General features: G+C 45.6%; 1 pseudogene; it reads left to right on the forward strand.

The window, feature by feature from the left end:
• Positions 1 to 7,500, forward strand: part of LOC133461393 (dolichyl-diphosphooligosaccharide--protein glycosyltransferase subunit STT3B-like) — a 27,414-nt pseudogene that overhangs the window by 1,511 nt on the left and 18,403 nt on the right.

Here is a 7,500-nt window from a genome sequence, read left to right on the forward strand (position 1 = left end):
GGAGGGAGGGAGGGAGGGAGAAAAGAAGGAAGCAAGGGAAAGGAAGGAAGGAAGGAACGAAGGAAGGGAAAAAGAAGGAAGGAAGGAAGGAAGGAAGGGAAGGAAGGAATGGAGGAAGGAAGGGAAAAAGAAGGAAGGAATGGTGGAAGGAAGGAAAGGAAGGGAGAAAAGAAGGAAGGAAGGAAGGAAGGGAAAAAGAAGGAAGGAAGGAAGGAAGGAAGGAAGGAAGGAAGGAAGGAAGGAGAGGGAGGGGAGGGAGGGAGGGAGAAAAGAAGGAAGCAAGGAAAAGGAAGGAAGGAAGGAACGAAGGAAGGGAAAAAGAAGGAAGGAAGGAAGGAAGGAAGGAAGGAAGGAAGGAAGGAAGGAATGGAGGAAGGAAGGGAAAAAGAAGGAAGGAATGGTGGAAGGAAGGAAGGAAGGGAGAAAAGAAGGAAGGAAGGAAGGAAGGGAAAAAGAAGGAAGGAAGGAAGGAAGGAAGGAAGGAAGGGAGGGAGGGAGGGAGGGAGGGAGGGAGGGAGAAAAGAAGGAAGCAAGGGAAAGGAAGGAAGGAAGGAACGAAGGAAGGGAAAAAGAAGGAAGGAAGGAAGGAAGGAAGGAAGGAAGGAAGGAAGGAATGGAAAAAGAAGGAAGGAAGAATGGTGGAAGGAAGGAAGGGAGAAAGAAGGAAGGGGGAAAAGGAAGGAAAGAGGAAGGAAGGAGGAAGGGAGGAAGGGAGGGAGGGAGAAAAGAAGGAAGCAAGGGAAAGGAAGGAAGGAAGGAACGAAGGAAGGGAAAAAGAAGGAAGGAAGGAAGGAAGGAAGGAAGGAAGGAAGGAAGGAAAGGAATGGAGGAAGGAAGGGAAAAAGAAGGAAGGAATGGTGGAAGGAAGGAAGGAAGGGAGAAAAGAAGGAAGGAAGGAAGGAAGGAAGGAAGGAAGGAAGGAAGGAAGGAAGGAAGGAAGGAAGGAAGGAAGGAATGGAGGAAGGAAGGGAAAAAAGAAGGGAGAACGGAAGGAAGGAAGGAGAAAAGAAGGAAGGAAGGAAGGAAGGAGGGAAGGAAGGAAGGAAGGAAGGAAGGGAAAAAGAAGGAAGGAATGGTGGAAGGAAGGAAGGAAGGGAGAAAAGAAGGAAGGAAGGAAGGAAGGAGGAAGGGAGGGAGGGAGGGAGGGAGAAAAGAAGGAAGCAAGGGAAAGGAAGGAAGGAAGGAACGAAGGAAGGGAAAAAGAAGGAAGGAAGGAAGGAAGGAAGGAAGGAAGGAAGGAAGGAAGGAAGGAAGGGAAAAAGAAGGAAGGAATGGTGGAAGGAAGGAAGGAAGGAAGGAAGGAAGGAAGGAAGGAAGGAAGGAAGGAAGGAAGGAAGGAAGGAAGGAAGGAAGGGAAAAAGAAGGAAGGGAGAAGGAAGGAGAGAGCAGGAGGAAAGAAGGAACAGGAGAATGAGGTGATATTGACCCGAACACAGTACCAGGTTAATGGATCACCCAGTCATGTTGGTGCAGACGCTTCCTAGTTGTTTTTTTTAATCAAATCTAAATCAGTTCTGTTTTCATCTGATTAATTAGTAGATTTTTAATTGCGGTTATTTATTCAGGAGCTCTAATTGAGATGATGATTTTCTTTACAAAACAAACCCAATCCATCAAATAAGACGGGCTCAGTTACACAGAGCAGTTTATTGCCACTAATTTACCCAAAGTGACGAGGTGTTTGTTAGTAATCACCGAGCAGCTCCAGGCCGGGACTGAGAGGTTTAGTCTCTGCCCGTCTTTAATAGCTCTCATCCTGCAGTTTGGTCTCAAAGGAAGCGTCAATGCCCGTGCAAAGTTTCACTACAATTACAGATAGATTTCTCTGCATTTCTGATTTTTCTTCCACCGTAGAATAATATTAACTCATCAGAGTTTCATCTCCATGGTTTCTCTTTGATGCAACTGCAGAAAAAGTTGTGGTTGCTCGAAAGACTTTCCTCATTTACTCAGATTAATAATTCATCCCGTTCAATGATTCATATTTCTGGAAAGCTTCAGCCTTTTCCTTGGGCCGTGACGAGCGTTTTGTCCCTCCCCCTGCAGGCCGGTAACGGTACTGTTTGTCTCCCCCTGCAGGCCGGTAACGGTAGTGTTTGTCTCCCCCTGCAGGCGGGGAAGGTGCGTAAACACGTGTCTGAGCAGGAGAGAGCAGAGGAAGGTCTGGGCCCAAACATCAAGTCCATCGTCACCATGCTGATGCTGATGCTGCTCATGATGTTTGCTGTTCACTGCACCTGGGTGACCAGCAAACGCCTACTCCAGCCCCAGCGTGGTGCTGGCCTCCTACAAACCACGACGGGTGAGTTCTGGTTCTGGTTCTGGTTCTGGTGCTGGCCTCCTACAACCACGACGGGTGAGTTCTGGTGCTGGTTCTGGTGCTGGCCTCCTACAACCACGACGGGTAGGTGCTGCACCCATGCAGTCTGGAATGATGATTCTGAAGCTGAGGGATTGATTCCTGCAGCTTCCATGCAAATTAGAACGTATATGAATGTAAGCAGGGAGCTGCAGCTTAGTGAGAGTGAAGGTTTATTTCATAAGCTTTATGAAAATACTAGGGATGCAACGGTTTCTCGGTATAAAAACCCAACCGTTCGGTTCGCCCTCCACGGTTCAATACGCCCTTGTGTGCCGCGGATTTTCGGTTTTGTCATTAATTTTGTATTAATGCTTTACAATCCGCGTGTTTTGTGTCGTGCCTGCTGCATAAAAGCTCCGCGAGTCACTGTTGTAGCTCCGCCCACTTCCCCTCGTAGCTCCGCCCACTCCCTCTCGTAGCCCCGCCCACTCCCCCTCACACAGAGCAGGACACGGAGCGGGACAGTTGAGAAAAAAGTTTGAAGAAGCGCCGGCTTCATTCAAATCTCCGGTGTGGCATCATTTCTGTTTTGCTGTTGATTACAACGACGATGTAGTGAAAATAGTTACAGAGCTTTTCCTGTCTGTAATCATTGCTTGAGACCGGCTGGTGGAAGATCAGAGTCCTCCGCCTGGTCAGTGAAACGTTACACTGACCGGCGGAGACGGCTCTGATCGTCCACCAGCCGGTTTATTTACAGGAAGGAAACGAACAGCTTTACAGTCATCCAACTCTAACGTCTCGGGCAAACTCCTCCAACACTAAATTATGGGAACCTGGGATTCAGCCCCTCCCTAGGGATGGGTGATATTTTTACCGTTCACGATAAACCGTCAAAAAAATTCCCCACAGTAAGAATTTGTCATCTCTGGTAAAAATGATAAATTCCTGTTGATGATGTTTTTGTGTAAAGATGATTTATGGTTCTGTGTTTAAATCCACGCACAACGTGAAGGAAGGAAGGAAGGAAGGAAGGAAGGAAGGAAGGAAGGAAGGAAGGAAGAAGGAAGGAAGGAAGGAAGGAAGGAAGGAAGCAAGGAAGGAAGCAAGGAAGCAAGGAAGGAAGGAAGGAAGGAAGGATGGAAGGAGGAAGGGAGGGAGGGAGGGAGGGAATTAGCCTGAAAGAAAGAAAGAAATGAGGCAAAAACAAAGAAAGAAAGAAAGAAAGAAGGATAAATTGATTACGTTTTTGTGTAACAAACATGGTGGATCTGGAGAGAGAGATAGATTTATAGTTTACAAAGGTGGAGTTGAATTGGGGGTTTTTTTATCGTAATTTTTATCGTTATCGGGATAAATGCCAGAAATTATCGTGATACATTTTTTAAGTCCATACCGCCCATCCCTACCCCTCCCTCCCCCCGGGGTTCACCCCCCCTCCCTCCGCCACCACCAGCTCCTTCATGACATCACGTTGCAGGTCCGGGTGACCGGCAGAGAGAGGAGAGAATACAGGCTGATCTCCTCACTTTGTAACTCTCCCATAATCAGGGAGATGTTGTAATATTGTAATAATTATAATAATTTACAATAATTTCGCAGAGGGAAACCGTCCTCCGCTTCCCGTCGGACGGTTCACGCCCCCGCGTCGTCCATATATTTCTGATAATGTACCTCGTCGGCCATTATCCCATACGTATTTAGTAGTGTATACTTAAGTAACTGTACTGAGTTGTCAAGATTAAGAGGCTGTTGACTATAAAGAATTATAGTAATTTACATTTTGAAAAGTGACAAGAGAAATAAACAGATCATTTTGAAAAAAAAAGCTCTCTCATGCACATAAAGGCTGATTTATGGTTCCGCGTTACACCAACGCAGAGCCTACGGTGTAGGGCACGCGGCGATGCGCTCCCTACGCCGTAGGTTCTGCGTTTGGTGGTAACGCGGAACCATAATTCAGGTTTAACTCAAACCGAAACCGAAAACCGTGGGCTACCTGAACCGTTGCACCCCTAGAAAATAACCCAGGTAACGGGTTAACATGTGGACACGTCTCTGCATCTGTAAGAAACTGGTATTATGGGGAGAAGCATTGAGGGGTAAATGGTGCAGCCCACAACTGCATTTCCATGCATTAATGATGTTACAGTTCTTCTCAGAAAATGGTTTAAGCGTGCGGCGAGGAGCAGTGTGTCAGTTTGTATATTGTATACATGTACAGCCAACCGTGCTCATACACACACGTAAAACCAGTACTGGAGTTGAGGGGTGATGAGGGGGATGAGGGGGATGGCATCCCCCCCTGAAATAAAAACGGTCCAAATCATCCCCCCTGTAAAACTGCCATCCCTCCTTTCCATCCCTTATGTCATTTCATCAATGAATGTGGTTTTACTGCTATTTCAACATTTAGAGTCATCACCAGAAAAATAACACCAGAAAAATAACTTATTTGATAATTTTCACCTGTTTCAAGTACATTTTCACTTGAAATAAGTAGAAAAAATCTGCCAATGGGACAAGATTTATCTTGTCATTACAAGCAAAACAATCTTGTTCAACTGGCGAGATTTTTCTACTTATTTCAAGTAAAAAATCTACTTGAAACAGGTGAAAATTGTTGTTTTTTTCCAGTGATGAGGTCTTGTTTTAAGTGTAATGAGATTTTTTTTACTAAAAATGAGACATTTTAACTAGAAATAGGACAAATATTCTTGTTAAGATTGTGAGTTTTTGCAGTGATCCATGTTACTTATCCTGTGAAGGACAGAGTCATATTGATAAGTTCAGAAAAGTGTTTTTTTATTGTTGTGTTTTGATGTATTTGATGTAAGCCCAGTGGATATTTAAAGCTTACAGAAGGCTGCATTTAACTGCTGCTATGTCATTCCTGCAGTATTTCTGCAGGTGTTTTGGTCACTGCTATTATTTGTAATATATTATATTATTTGTAATCAGCACAAATTATCCGTCCCCATATGATCAAATCCACCACCCCCCCTGATTTAGATTTTTTTTTTACAACTCCAGTACTGCGTAAAACCATCAGCAACACCAAACCGCCCGGCTCGCTTTATTTCTTTACTCGTTTTGGAGGTAAAGAAATAAAATCCAGTACGTGTTTGTATAAACGTTGTGCACATAAGAACTGTAATATTCTTCCTTCCATCACTGTGATCATCACCGGTCGGTCTTCTCGTCTTCTCGTTTCCACCAGGACGCGTAACATCCTGGACGACTTCAGGGAGGCGTATTACTGGCTGAGGCAGAACACGGACGAGCACGCGCGTGTCATGTCCTGGTGGGACTATGGCTACCAGATCGCCGGCATGGCCAACCGGACCACGCTGGTGGACAACAATACCTGGAACAACAGCCACATCGCCCTGGTAACACCTCAAACAACCTCTCCCTCTCTGATGGTGCAGCTTTACCTTTACCTTGTCTGGTGATTTCATGAAGACGCAGATAAGCAAATAGGGCCAATCCCAATGTTCACCCTACCACTAGCCCTAAAAATGAAGCCACAAGGCGTAGGGCCCTTGTAATGTTCCCTAGGGATTGGGACACCACTTGCTACGTCACTGTGTGGTTTACGTTCGGGTACGTAAGCGACTGTGTAGTTACGTTTGCACAAACGTCACACCATATCAGGAAGCCCAGAGATAAAAACTGTTTTAATTTCAGCTGTAGCGCTGTTAATATGACACTTTATTAAGTTTTAATATTTTTTCAGGCGTAAAAGTAACCGTTAAGATCCCCAACCTGGGCTCAGTTTATCCAAATAACGCCTGTTAAGAAATTTGATCCGATGTTTTCGGGGATGAGAAGAGCCGCCGGCGATTTATGGTTCCGCATTAAATCGACGCAGAGCCTACGGCGTAAGTTACGCGGCGACGCACACCGTACGGCGCGCGTCGCCGCGTAACTTACGCCGTAGGCTCTACGTTGGTGTAACGCGGAACCATAAATCAGCCTTTATTCTGGCGTCATCTCAAGATGCAACGCAACATCGGGCAAGCGAGTGATTATGTACATTCACAGAGTGAATATTATGAAAGTAAAATATATATTTCTCGCTAGAAATGTAATCAAAACGCATTTTTTTGCAGAAACTAACTCAAAATATTGATTTTATTCACTAAAAATGAAAAATGCCATGTTTTTTTGTTTGATTCAGTCTGAAAATGATGACGTAACGCATTCTGGGAAATATAGTAAATCACTGACTGTCTCGTGGCTGCGTGGCCTCTGTTCCAGGTGGGGAAGGCCATGTCGTCCAACGAGAGCGCGGCCTACACCATCATGAGGTCTCTGGACGTGGACTACGTGCTGATCATCTTCGGAGGGGTGATCGGCTACTCGGGGGACGACATCAACAAGTTCCTGTGGATGGTGCGGATCGCGGAGGGGGAGCACCCCAAGGACATCAGGGTGAGTAGCAGGGTGTCGGGGTGTCGCTGCTGCAGGAGCAGCGTTTCCACTTACCCTGCATTCACACTGAAAGCGTCAAACATCTCCTGACGCCAGCATCTCGCTGCTTGGTGAATTCACTGAACACTGAAAGCTTCATGTACTGTCGACGCCTGCAGTGGGCGGGGCTAAAGCTGCAGTGGGCGGGGCTAAAGCGGCAGTGGGCGGAGCTAAAGCTGCAGTGGGCGGGGTTAAAGCTGCAGTGGACGGGGTTAAAGCTGCAGTGGACGGGGTTAAAGCTGCAGTGGGCGGGGCTAAAGCTGCAGTGGGCGGGGCTAAAGCTGCTGCAGAACTGGAGGGAACAGTGTATATAGTCTACACCGGGGGTCGGCAACCCAAAATGTTTTAGAGCCATATTGGACCAAAAACACAAAAAACAAATATGTCTGGAGCCGCAAAAAATGAAAAGTCTTGTATCAGCCTTAGAATGAAGACAACACATGCTGCATGTTTCTATATTAGTTATAACTGGTATGGGGGAAGATATTTTTTTTCAATATGCACTTCGAGAAAAAAGTCGAAATGTTGAGAAAAAAGTCGAAATGTCAAGAAAAAAGTCGAAATTTCGAGAGAAAAAAATCTAAATTTCGAGAAAAAAGTCGAAATGTCGAGGAAATAGTCAATTTTTTGTTAAAAAAGTCGAAATGTTGAGAGAAATATCGAGAAAAAAGTCACAATTTTGAGAAAAAAGTCGAAATGTCAAGATTAATGTTGAAGTACAA

Source organism: Cololabis saira, chromosome 15 (genome assembly GCF_033807715.1).
Source record: "Cololabis saira isolate AMF1-May2022 chromosome 15, fColSai1.1, whole genome shotgun sequence".
Taxonomy (NCBI): domain Eukaryota; kingdom Metazoa; phylum Chordata; class Actinopteri; order Beloniformes; family Belonidae; genus Cololabis; species Cololabis saira.